We start from the raw sequence: 14,195 nt of genomic DNA, 5'->3' as shown, positions 1-14,195 counted from the left end.
ATATATGTAAATTTGCCATTTTGGTTTTCATAATATAAGGTGAGAAAGTAGATTGAGTTGAGCATGGGCTGGAGATCTGTGAAAATTAGATTTTCCTTTAACATTGATATTCATTAATATATACCAAGGAAAATATGCATAATGAACATATGAGACTTGCTTTGTGTTGCTACACTTTTCCTTAGGAGAAATTCCAGGCCTATGAGAGAGGATGAAATAAACGTTAGTTGGTTTATTGGAGAGGTGTCAACATATTTAGATAAGGGCACAGAAAATGGAGATAAGTTGCCTATGTTTGAATTCTGGCTCTATCACTTACTATCTGTGTGCTCTTAAGCACTTACTTCTCTATGCCTCAGTTTACTCATCTGTAAGATGGGGATAATGGTATGTACCTCATGGGGTTTTTGTAAGAAAAGAGTATATACTCAGCTGTGCTTACAACAGTGATGGGCACACAAACACACCACGAGTGTTTGGTATTATTATATATTTTTATTATTGGTGCATAAACTAAGACCACTGTTTCATATCATAATATTGAGAATAAGACTTGAAATAACCATTATTTGTTATTTCCCCTCCCATAAAAAATTGTTAACTTGCTTACAAATAATTACCAGTATGGGGTCTCTGGCATAGAGCGGATATTCTAATCATTCCATGCTGGATATGTTGGGCCAAGTAGATCAGACAGTAGTTAGTTTTCCTTTATAGAGTTGAGGGGTTTTGACCCTAATACTCTTTCATTCAATACATTTTTATTGAATATCTGTGTGCAAAATTACATTCTGGATATCTTTTGTGCAAAAAGATTGTTCCCTATAAATTCTGAGTCTAGCAGAAACTCTCTTTGCTAGCTCTGAGGGCATAACAAGCCCTCGGTTGATAGTATAAGCAATTATTTCATGATTCATAATTATGGGTTTTTTGGTCCTGCTCCCCTTATATTGCAGATTACCTACTGCTTTATCTTAAGCTGGTTGATCAAGAGTCAGCATGTTCTTATTTATTTTTAGCATTTGAGGAACTCTGTGATCACAAACCGTCTTGTTTCTTTCTTTCTTTTTTTTTTTTTTTAAAATTTTATTTTGCAACCTAACTTCCTCTTTGGGTCTTATACCGCATAGTCTATTTCTAACACTGGCTTCCTTCTCTTCTGCATTATATCATGTCTGACTTTGCAGGACTATTTACCCAGTAAATGTTGTTCACTGATGGGTAATCTATGATTTCAGTTATTCTGGAACAAATTTAGAATTACTGCATGTATAGAGCCTTGACAACAGCCTGGCATGAAAATACTAAAGGCTACCCTTTTAAAAAAATATCAGATGGATAGATAGATAGATCGGACACTTCGCAAGTAAAATCTCAATTATTAATGTGAAATTGTACTTAAAGCATCAGTTGTTAGGATTCAAATAGTTGGGAAAGAGGCTCAATTGTCAAATCCAAGAATTATGAATATTATGTATGGTGTTTTATGCTGGGTTAGTCCAAAGTTGTATGTAGACATTGCTTTATGTATGGTGTTTTATGCTGGGTTAGTCCAAAGTTGTATGTAGACATTGCTTACCTTACTATTTCCCCCAAGGAAAAGCGTAGCAATTTGGGCCAAACTGGAAAGTTTAATTCTGTTGGTGCATGAAGCAGGGGTTAAGGCATTAAACATTTGGAATTTATACTCATAGAGGAAAAAAGGCCACAGAAAGTTACACTTCTCAACCATTTTTTGCACATTTTAATCATGTCAAAAATAATTTTAACCACTTTGTTTTCCTTAGAAGAAGAGAAGTACATAGTGGTTTAAAAAAGGCATATTCTTTATATCAATATCAATACCAATATCAACATATAAAAGGACAATCTACGCAGGCATCTTTCCTACAGCCTCCACAGCGTCTGTGAGAACTAGGCTGATGTTTATTCCCCAAGGTCCTGTGTTACTGCTGAGGTCTGTTTTCTATTTCCAAGTGCTGAGGTGCTTTGAAAAATCGTCTAGTTCCATTTCCTTGTTTTACAGACGGTGAGAGGCCCAGAGAGATAAAATTAACCTGGTTAAAGTCATTGAAAAATAAGAAAGAGTCATGTAAAATCACATTGGTAGAAAAGATTCCTTCATAATTAATTTGAAAATTCCATGTCTAATCTGGAACTAAATATATCCTGTAAAAGAAAATTCCTTGAATACCATGGATAATGCATTCTAATATCTAACAACCTTCTCGTCAGAAGTGTCATTCTTGAGTGTAATAACCTCTTTTCATGCAAATTAAGCTTATTTCCCCTTGTTCGATGCTTAATAGAGATGGATGATAGTCACTTTACTATTACAATCACACACATGTGTATTAAACTATTTTTCAGTATTTATTCTCCCTTATTTTCTTTGCATGCACTAAAGAATCCAACATCTTTAATTTTTTAACTTGTTTTTGCTTCCCTCCTCCAGTTGCTGAGCCAGAAATCCGGATATCATGATTCACTTTTTTTTTTTTTCACTTTTACCTCCAGTTAATTACTAGGGTCCTTTTGATTTCACTTCCTAAATAGCCCTCAACGTTCCCAACCTCAGTGTCTCTAATTTAACTCACCGTCATTTCTCACTCAGATAATCACACTTTACCTGATCTGTTAGTCGACAAATACTGTGACAAAAAGCAAGCCCCAAAACTTAGTTGTTTAACAAAGCAAGCATTTATTTCTTGCTCACCTTACAGGATGACTCCAGGTTGACCTTGGGCTTGTCGAAGATTGGCAGGGCTCCACGGATCTTCTCATTCTGGGATGTAGGCTGACTAAGCAGCCCCTATCTGAGGTTTACCAGTCTCATAGTCAAGGGCACAAGCACAAGGCAAGTAGAGCCATACCACGTACACTTAAAGCTTCTGCTTAGAGGAGATATATGTCATGTTCACTAAGAGGCTGTTGGCCAAAGTGAGTCTCTTGGCCAGGCTCAAAGTCGCTGGGGTCAAGAAGCATGCTGTGCCCGTAGGTGAATGTGGCAAGGGTAGGGATGGAATAAACAATTGGGAACAAATAATGAATCTGCCACACTTGGTAACCTGCTAACAGTGGGTTGCTCTCCAAGTCAGCCTCCATGCTATCTATCTCACAAACAGAATCCCACAGCACTCAGTAGCCTTGCGATTATTAGCAGTTGGGGTGAGGAAAGAATTAGGAACATCCTTTCTGCATTTATTGAGAGATAAATAGAATTTTCTAAAGAGGAGAGGAAAGGAATGCATCCTTGGCCCTAAGAATTCCAGACAACAAGCATCTGAACATTCTACTGAGTGACTAGTTTCCTTTTTTTCTAATATTGTAGAGCAGTGCAAACAGGTCCTCATTAGGATGTCTCTGTTGTAGTGCAATGATCTGTTTTCTTGTTCATCTCTCCCTTGCCTTGTACAACTGTGAATTTCTTGATGGCAGAAATCATCTCTCTTTCATCTTTGGTTATAGAGCTCTCAGCCCAGTGCCTTGAAGATAGCAGGCACTCAAAATGCTTGAGGGCCATGTGCCTATTTTCAAAAAAGTCTGGTTTAAATCATTGGGTCCTCTTGATCATTCCTCTGGTCTGAGACCAATAGACCCTGGCTGGCAAACTTTCATTGTCTAAATCCCGTCCCAAGCATGCTCTGGAGACACTACTTGTCTAAGCTCTTGGTTAAGTGTCCTCCCTTATTTCCTCTCCTCACTTTAAAAATCACTGCTTCTCCAACTCATGTAGGCCCTTAAAATGTTAGCATGCTTTCCCAATCTGGCAGCATAGGTGAACCCATTATTACACCTTTCATATGAATACTTAATACCACGTCCAAACTTGACCTTTTACTTGCACATTAGCTACTTCTTTAGCCCAGCTTTAGAATTTAACCCACAGGTTCTCCATTTTTTAGTGAGATAAAAGGTTGAGTCCCTCACTGTGCTTTTCATCCCAGACCCTTCACACCCCATTGCCTGCTACGTGTGTTGCTTCCTCGCCCGCCTTGTACCTCCCCCCACAGGCCACAAGCCTCCGCCAATTATGTCTCTTTGCCATTCTGCAAACACATTCCGCTCTTCCACATGTCTGGGCTTTGCTTTTGCTCATCCCTTTGCTGGGAAGCTCTCCTCCTTTACCTCTTCTAGGAAAAACCTACTCATGTTTCAAGACCGTACTCTGTGATGAGGTCACTAGATCCACCGTTAGTGTTAGATGTCAAATGAATCAATGAATCAATGAATCAATGAAGGAGTTATTTCCTTGACAGCTGAGATGTATTTCATATTAATTTGCAACTTCTATCTTCTACAGGGGTTGTAACTTTATCTTAAAAATTGTTTTGATTTGGGATTTTGGGTTAATCAATTCTCTTTGTCTTTTTCATATTCTAATTCTTGAGTTACCTTTTTTCCAGTAACATAATGAAAATTTAATAATGCATTTTTTGTAGAGAGTCTTCATTTTTCTCCACAGAGGTTATCTCATTTTAACCGTTTATAAGCTCTGCACCGACTGAAGCTCTAGTGTTTGTTTATTTTTGTACACGGTTACTTTCTGCCTTCTGAAAACCCAAAACCTAAAATGGACATCATTCTTTCTGAAAAGTCTTAATATGATAGATATGCCTATAATATGTATGAATTTCAAGGAATACGGAATGCATCTCTCTTTAAATTACAGATGGCTTATTATAAAAAATAAGAGGAAAATATAGAATTGTGTATTTTAAGAAGATAGAGTAAGAGGAAGAAATCTGACTTACACTGCAGCAGAGAGGCTGATGGATGACTGGCAGCAAAAAGAGAACCCTGAGAAGTCTCAGTTCCAGGAGTGGCATCTGATGCCTGAACCCTGGAACCAACCACTTTGGTCTGAATTTCAGCTCCACTCCTTGGCTTGAGCAAGTGACCGAATCTTCCCGTGCCTCAGTTTCCTCAGCTGCAAGATTGGGGGCAATATTGGTGTGCACATCACAGGGTTGTTATGGGGACCATGGGAGTTAATATATATAAAAGACTTAAAACAGTGCTGGGCACATTTAAGTGCTATTGAAGTGTTATTGTTTCTGCTTTGGAATTTCTTCCGCTTTTTAAAAAAGTTGGAATTTTTAAAAAGCCTTCTGGATTTCAACTGGGAAAATTTCAGGGAGGAGTGTGAATAGATGCGGTTAACGACCCTAGCTTCCCTCTACTCGTCCCCGCTCCCACCCACAACCATTTGAAGATGCTGCCCTCTGGTGGCCAATCAGAAAGGCTATCTGGCTCAGCCCGTCTGACTCCTGCCAGGATCTTCTTTGTCTCCACTTCCCTGTAACTTCAACGTTAATTTAGCAGAGGTTACGTATTTTCCTCTGGGTACTACTTAAAATGTAGTTGTTAAATCACAGAATCATATATAGATTTCAAATATTGGAATGATAATTAAATACTGTAATTTTCATTTGAATGGTTAGAAACTATTAAAAACTAATGTAAGCAATTATAAAATGCATTGCCTAAGAATTTTTATTGATGTGCTTGAAGATCAAATAAATGGTAACCAAGGTACTTGGTTGATCTGAGGATCGAGTAGATAGCTCTTTATATTGGTTTAGGCATTATTTTAGGAAAAAATAATTGTGAATGATAGTATAGGTGTTATAGTCCACATTAAAATGTAAAATCTTACACTAAAATTTTATTATTTTGGCAAAATGTTATCCAGAACTGAGGAGACAAAACTTGTACTTAGTAAAATTAGAGCTTATGCATGTGTACCAAGTCTACTCATATTATAGGTTTTGTGTTTTTTTCACTATCAAAGCATCTTTCGTCAATGCCGGAACCGCCTCAACCCTATTTCTTCAAGAATCTCATGGTACAGACGTTTATTTTCAAATAAGATTAAAGAAAACTATTCTTTGCTAATTCTTTTGAAAACTTGCATAATCTGGAATGTAGTTTGATGAAGTCAGTTCACCTCTGTTGAAGGAACTGTTATGTAATTTCCAGCCCCCAAAAAAGGAACATGAGAAGATCAGTGACTATTTATTTACACATTTGTTATCGCTCCTACTTGCAAATAAAGAATGAGTTTGAACTCTAAAAGCTGAGCCTGCAGGAAGCCCCATCAGTCTCTCCACACTTCTGCTGTCATTCCTATTGTAGGGGAAACATTATTCAAACCACAGGCTCCAAACTCCCAGGTAACTGAAACCAGCAGGCAGCTCTGTTTGAGATCAAGTATGTTCTTTATCAACGTTTTTGTTGTGATGGGAAGAAATGAACTAACTTTACTTTTATCTTGCCCTGTTTTAACATAACCCAGTAGGTGAATTCTTTATTGGTGTGCCTTGGAGAAACTCTTTGATACATACTGACTTTTGGTCATAAATTTTCCATATAAAAAAATTAATGTTTCTTTTATCTATACATACCAACCAGAAAGTATTACACATTCATATATTTTTATGAAAAGTGTATTTGAAATTTTGCTAATAAGACTTAGCCCATGGAAAACCCAACTTGATTTTTCCTATTAGAATCTGGGAGACAGGAGCTCCTTTGCCATCAGACGGAGAACCAAACAGAACAATGAGATCCTGAACTTTGGGGTCAACATTGTAGACTCTACCAAACATTTAGTCTCAATGCTTTTTTGTATTAGAAAGACTAGTGTGAGATAAGAAAATGGAGTGTCTGTATTTTTTTCCTCCACAAGTCATTGGTTTTCAATGAGCAAGCTAGTGGTGCTTGTACTGTGGAGTTCACTAACAAATGTACTTCTAATGCTTGTACTTGACACACCATTAAACCACATATTAAATCTACTCTGTTCTTTGTAGAATGTTATTCGTGTCATCTTGTTCAAATTCAGTGTCTGTGTTTGCCAGGGGAGTAGCCAAAAGAATAAAACACGGAAGCTTTACGCAACACACAGATTCAGAATGAACTTTAACTCATGACTTTATCTTTTCTGTAGTGTTCTCTGTGAGGCATGGTCTATTTTAGATGCTGGGTTTGTTACAGATCTCCAGGTTCCAAATAATCTAAGGCAAAGAATTCAGACTCCAGCAGAAAGAAGAAAAATAACATGAGGAGATTTTACTATTTTATTTTAGCCCAACATTTAAGATTTTATAGTAGTTTTCTCAGTTTAAAACTTCTAAATAATTCGAATACCGATTATTTCCGGTCTTTCTTCCTTCCAGTATTAGCATCATGACATATATTCAAACACTTAATTTTCTCACCCAGAACCACTGCAACCTCACAACTCAGACTTAATGTACTGAGCAAACCTCCACTTGACATTGCTGCCAGAAAATGTACAGACCAATACTGAAAAGGAATCATTACAAAGAAAGAAGAATGTTTTTCTTACTGGATTTTTCATTTTAAACCAGAGCATCTCAATCTCGGTGCTATTGGCATTTGTGGGATGAATATTCTTTGTTGAGAGGGGCAATCCTGTGCTTTACAGAATGTTTAGCAGCATTCTTGAACTTTATCCCCAGAAGCCAGTAATGCCTCTTTCTTACAACCATTTTGTTATAGCCAAAAACATCTCCAACCATTGCTTGGTGTCCCCCATGTCCCCCTCTAGCAGAACCATTGTTTTAAACCAATCAGCTGTGCCCCCCATTACTGTTCTTCCAACATCTCCAGGCAGGGCCTTGCCATTTTGCATGGCTTCCAAGACTGATGTAAGATACAGAATGACTAGCTACGGGTCTTCGTATTTTTCTACTTCTTTTCCATTGCTCACCTCTACCTGTAACATACTTCTCTGTGAATCATACATGTTGTAGCTAAGTCTTCATTGTTTTATTGTGGCTCTCAGGGGAAGAATGAAGACAGAATGGGGCAATGTAAAGAATATAGCCAGAGTCCAACAGACTTAGGTGTGCCTTCTGATCACTCTCTGTGAACCTGAATTAGTTCATTCCGGAAAGGATGACCACTGGCTTCATAGTTGTTATAGAATTGCAAAAGGAACTGAACTGAAAGGAAGTTAATTTGTAGGTCACTTTCTTTTAGACAGTGACCTTAGATGATCTCACTATATATTTCCAACATTGAGGTTCCCATTTTACATGTAAAATAGATAAAAATAATTTTCTCAAAATAACTTTCAGGAGGTCACACAGGTGTTAAGCAGAGAAGCCAGCTGAGCTTTCAAGGTACCTAACACAATTCATAAGCAGTTCCTAAAACAAGGGAGGTTCTTAGGTAGTTTTTATCCACTTGGCTTAAAGAGGGTCAACACATAGTTTGTTGACATTCTATTCCCTCAAAAGACAAATCTAACAGAGTATTAACCCTGTCCATAGTAATTCACAAAATGTTCAAGTAAATTTAGAATGATCGTCAGTGTCCCATTCCTTCTTATCTTCTTGGTAAAGTTTCTATTAACCTTAATTCAGTCAGCTGGGAGGTTTATGCTGATGGGAGTTAGTTAAGCTATTTGCTAGAACAGGTGTTTGTTTCTGTGGCTCCCGGCTAACTCACTCTCTCTTGGTTGCTTTCACATTTGTGTTCTGTTTTGAAGCACTAGCAGCACGTAGCAAATGGATGCAAAGGGAGATCTGTGAGAGAATCCTGAAGTGTTGGAAGTGGACCTTTGACATAACGGTTTTTGAAGGAAACAGGTGCAAACAGCTATAAGAGTTGAAAGCAGATAATGCTTTTTCAGATTAAAAAAAAATTTTCAAGTAGACAGGAACTCTGAGAAGGAATGAGATAAAAGAAAAAAAATTGAGATGGCTTCATTTTTCTCAGGGAACTTTTTATTTTGATTATTTCTATTGGAACATGGTGTGAAAACTTCTTGGTATTGGGGCCAAGCGCAGAGCAGAGAGCAAGGCCCCAGGACCTTCCCTAGAACAGGAATCCATGTTGAAACAATTCCTTATTGTGGGTACCTTCACCTTCCCACTGGCATACTGATGGGCGGGAGCCTTCAGGAGATCTCAGCGTGTATATCTGTGGCCAGACGAAGCAGTGGATTGGTTTACCAGCAGCGATGGTGGAACTCCTTGGAAGGATGGACCTGTGGACCAAAGGGCAACATGGAGGCCTTGTTTTCCACCTGGTTTTTTTTCCCCCTACCTATTTCACTTTGTCCCTTTGCATTCTTGCAGCTCTAAAAACAATAGCTTTATTCCTACATTCATGTAATCTCAGAGCTGGAAGTCTTCTATATTCAGAGTTTAAAAATTTTTTTTTAACTCTTTAAAGTCTATGCCATCTTTTGTCCTGGAGAAAAATTTTCTTTCTTTCTTTCTTTCTTTTTTTTTAAAGATTTTATTTATTTGACAGACAGAGATCACAAGTAGGCGGAGAGGCAGGCAGGGAGAGGAGAAAGCAGGCTTCCTGCTGAGCAGAGAGCCCGATGCGGGGCTCGATCCCAGGACCCTGGGATCATGACCTGAGCCGAAAGCAGAGGCTTTAACCCACTGAGCCACCCAGGCACCCCGTGGAGAAAAATTTTCTGTGGAAAACAACTGAAAGTTGTGGATCCACTGTGGTCAAAACTGGACGTGTAGGCTGCAGCTCACTCCATGGTACACCCACTAGATATGCTCCCCTCGAACACTGCACCTAAGCCTCAGATGGTAGAAAGCTTGCAGCTGAAAGGAAACCACTGCTAAGTCTGTGTGGGATGCCTGTGGTCAGGAGACCCCCTAGCCTCTCTGGACAGAATTAGGTAGAGGCTCATTGGCCACAAGACCACTTCTGCTGGAACTTCCGACCTCTTCAGGCTGAGGGAAGGAGGGTTCAGGAACGTGGGGTATTCGAGACTACTTTTTGGTGATTTTCGTATGGGTCACGGGGGCTTCCATAAATGCTTCCCAGGGTTTGGGTTGCAATCATAGCCATAAAAAGTCCTACCAAGTAGCTTTTGGAAATATGGGGAGGTTTGCATTTTGCAAATGCTGCTTATAATTTACCCAGTTCTTATGATATTGTTTCTGTGTGGCAACATTTGTAATCATATACCCATTACAGAGAAGGTAAGGCAAGGCACCAAAGGGTAATAAAAATCACCAACAAATGGAGGCCATGTTGGATCATGAATTCCTGAGTGATTTTCTAATATTAGGTTCAAACGGCACTTACGAATATTTTTCATTTAGGGAAAACAATTGTGCTGCCAGTTGACATTGGTAACCACGGAGCCGAAATTTAATAAGATGGAGAACATACCAAACAAGAGAGAAAAATGTGTGAAAAATTAAAACAACAAACTGAGGTGGGTAGGGTGTTGTAAAATCCATTTACACCGACTATGATGGAGCCAAATGAAAAACGACCTCAACTTGCCAGAAAAGAATTTCAAATTTTATAGAAATCCACTTCATAAATATAAAATTAGACTTTTATATTTACATGTGCTGTTTTCCTGTAAATTTTAGTATTTGTAGCCTGTGTTTTCAACTATCATTTATTTCCTTTATGCCTGAATTTTAATGTCTATGTATGGAGAATTGTTGTCAGATTTTAAAAGTTCTGAATGAATTTCCTTAATTTCTAATCAAACCTACCACAATCCCATCTTTGGCACGGCACAAAAGACAAATACAAGTTTGTGTACCAATAAAACAAGAATTCATCTGATTTGTTACCAGCTCTTAGAGATCCACCCAGATAGGGAGTAGTTCTGTGTTTATAACATTATTTCCCATCTCATGCCTGTGATTCTGAAATCCCTCGTGCTGCTACATAAAGTGAGAAAATGTATTTTCAACCACAACAGTCACCGTATACTTATGAGGACCTTGCTGGAATTGAAGTACAGGGTGTGTGTGTGTGTGTGTGTGTGTGTGTGTGTGTGTGTGTTTTCTTAACTTTAATATTATTCCAAACATATCGGGGGATTTGGAGAGTCTGATAGAGCCAAGCACCGTGACCGTCCTGCTGTGACGGTCAGCACACACTCGGGGAACCTAACAGCCTGACCTGCCAGCCCCTGGCACCCACAGCAAGTGGCTCTGGCCGCAGCTCTCAGGCATGAGAAGTGGGTTCTTCCAAAAGCAAACAACCTTCGACCCACGGTCTTCATTTGGGCCCATCAGGTCAACAGTTGTTTCACAGAACATCGGCAATTGTCTTTCTCCGTGTGTCAGGAGCCTCTTGAAACATTATACGAGGATAATTAAGTGGTGAATGAGGGTCAACGTGGACAAATAAATCAAACTGATAGTTTGAACACAGACTGATTGAGCAAAAACAAGGAATTCTGCCATGCCTGTTACCGGGGCGCTTGATGTTGACTGACTTTGTTAACATTACATCCAAAGGCAGCAAGTGGGAAAGCTTTGTGTGGCATCAAAAGCTGAGCAAAGAGACACGGGATTTAATTGTTCAGCTTTATTTTTGAAATAAAGACATGCGGCGCATCCATTTAGCCGACTTTAATGGAGCACAAAACCAAACCCATTCTTTAGCATGCTAATTGAGTTAGAAGATGCTTTCCTCTTGTATAACAGAGATGCAAGAAACACCAGTGGCATCATCAGGCTTTTAGAAGTCCAGAGTGAAAAAAACACCATGAGAAGATCTGTCCCCATATTTGATGAGGCAGATGAATGTTACCGATAAATGTAATGTGATCCTACAACTATTTTGGATCATGTATTACAAACCATCTCGTGGTGAGTGGGTATACAGTAACAACCAAAAGCTTACGGAAGATTTTGTTAGCAAAGGGCAGCCTAGAATCAGGAAAAGAGCAGGAGAGAACGGACAAGAAAGACAGAAGGAAGCCTCAAAGGCCGCTGTGTGCATGCAGAGTTGTTCCAAGGGGAAAGAATTATTAGAAAACAAGTGCAAAGAAGAAATCTTTTAGTGAAAATAAGAGCTAGGTTTTTGTTTTGTTTTGTTTTGTTTTTAAACCACAAACAAGCATCTAGAGGATTTTCTTTGGGTGCTGTAATTCTTTTTCCGGTGGTCAAATTTCAACTTCGCCAGCCACCTCTTCTGTTGCAGAAAGAAACACGTAATTGAAACTATTATTTTATGTTATGCTAATTATCTCCAGTATTCTCTAACTCTTGTTCCAACTCACCGTATGGTGTTTCGGTCAGAGAGTTCATGACACGGAATTTAATAACGTGTCCCAGAGATCTTCACACGTGAACGGCCGGACTGTTTACCTGGTCACACTGAATAGTCCCAACTATAAAGAGGAGGGAATTAAGTCTGAAACAGCAACTTGTTAAAATAGAGACATTCTTTTAATTATTATATCGTCTGCTTACCAAGCAATTAAGGAGCTTTTCTTTTTCATAAAGAAAACCATGGTTTCACCACCTTATTCAATAGGAAAATCTCTAGAGAGAAAGGAGGGATTAACTACTTCGACTTTTCTGTGTGTTTTCTGTTTGTGTTTAGATCGCTCGAAGAAGTGGGCAATGTGGCCAACAGCGACTGCAAACGTCCACGAATTTAAAAATATTTAAGCGGCATTTGTTCGGAAGCATGGATGACCCACCCACTCCCGTATCTGGGTTACTGTCTGCATTTTTAAAAATTTTAAGTACAATCATAAATACCAGTATGCTGGGATTAATGAAAGTAACACCCTCTGTCATTAATATTGATCTAAAATAAGTATCAAGAATAAATTGTGTAGGGGGGAGGTGGCTCCATACTTCAGCGTTCCTGTCCCCCCACCCCATCCTAAATAATTTCCCATAAAGAATCTAAGAGAAGCTCCGTCTGTGAGCCGCCTACCCTGAGAAAGTGGGCTGAGAAAGGTGTAATACATTATGGAGGGAGATGAAGGCAAGCTCACACCATATCCAATCAGGCTTTTTCTTAAAGGTCAGGACATTCTGTCTGGGTCCATTTGTGTTTTTGATTCTGCCGTTTCACTCTTCAGGAACACAATGTAGCTGTCAGTCTCAACAGCGGTTCCTGGCTCCGCTGGCTCCATTGCTCTCGGGGTAACATACAAGATTTCACATCCACAAAACAATCCGGCGTCTGCGTGGGCGAACCATATGATGACCACGGGGAGCAATATGGTCACACCCTACTGAGCACTCTTAAGGAGTCTCTCTAAAGAACAACCTCTAAAAAAAAAAAAAAAAAAAAAAGAATAAGGCTCTGCTCTTCTGTGCTTTTGCGGACTTGCCAAATAGCATTTTAATGTTAAGTTTGCATCAGCAGAAGTCAAATGCAAATGCCTGTCCCTCTGCTCCAGCTCTGTAGAGAAAGACAGCTTTACTGCGAGGCAAGGCATTTGCATCTGTGGAGTTCGGAAGGGGTTGGATCTTAGAAGTAATTTAGCACGTTAATGATGGCCTTGTTGGATATCCCCCGTGTGTGTTTTGTTATATTATTTATTTTTCTTCCCAAACAAAACCAGACACTGGCTCAAATTTATAAGGGCAAAGGATGGGTTCTGGGAGTCCAGAGAGAGCAGAAAACCAATATCCTGTCTAACATAATTTTTAACCAGTGAGATCTGACCTGAGCTCTGGGGAATTAATGCATATGGTACATTTTCAAAGGCTTTGGCCCAGAATACTGCTTTTTTGACCAGCTGATTGATTTAAGTTACAGTCCAGTCTGTTGCTTCACTCAGAGGAAGATTCAATAAAGATATTATTTACGGAAAATGACAACAAAGAAGCAATAAAGGAAAGCAAAAGCTTACCTTCTTAGGCACACAAATCAGTCCATTTCCCTTCTATCCAATATCTGTTCTTTTTGTTAAAATATTTTTTAAAAAGATTTTATTTACTTATTTATGAAAGAACAAACAAGAGCAGGGGGAGAGGTAGAAGAAGAGGGAAAAGCAGACTCCCCGCTGAGCAGGGAGTGGGGGTGTGAAAGGGGGCGTGGGGGGGGGCTCAATCCCAGGATTCTGGGATCATGACCTGCACCTAATGCAAACGCTTAACCCACTGAGCCACCCAGGGACCCTCCAATATTTATTCTTACTGTTGGATTTCCAATTTCTAGTCTTTCTTTATCTAGGTATCATCATGAATTCATTTTTTTAGTGTATTTATTTTTTAAGGTTTTTAAAACTTATTTCTAGTTCTATGTTCATAAACAAACGATCATTGTGCCTATTCTATGAGAACATGAGATGATGATTCTGTGGTTTTTCTTTCTCTTTGATTACAATCTATGATAAGGGCCAATGAGACTTAACCACAAACGATGTCCCTTTGGTTTAAGAGTGCATTTTTGGTGTTTTTCTCAAGCAG

Source organism: Martes martes (assembly GCF_963455335.1).
Source record: "Martes martes genome assembly, chromosome: 6".
In the NCBI taxonomy this organism is placed as follows: Eukaryota; Metazoa; Chordata; class Mammalia; order Carnivora; family Mustelidae; genus Martes; species Martes martes.
Note: the sequence above shows the minus strand (reverse complement) of the source record.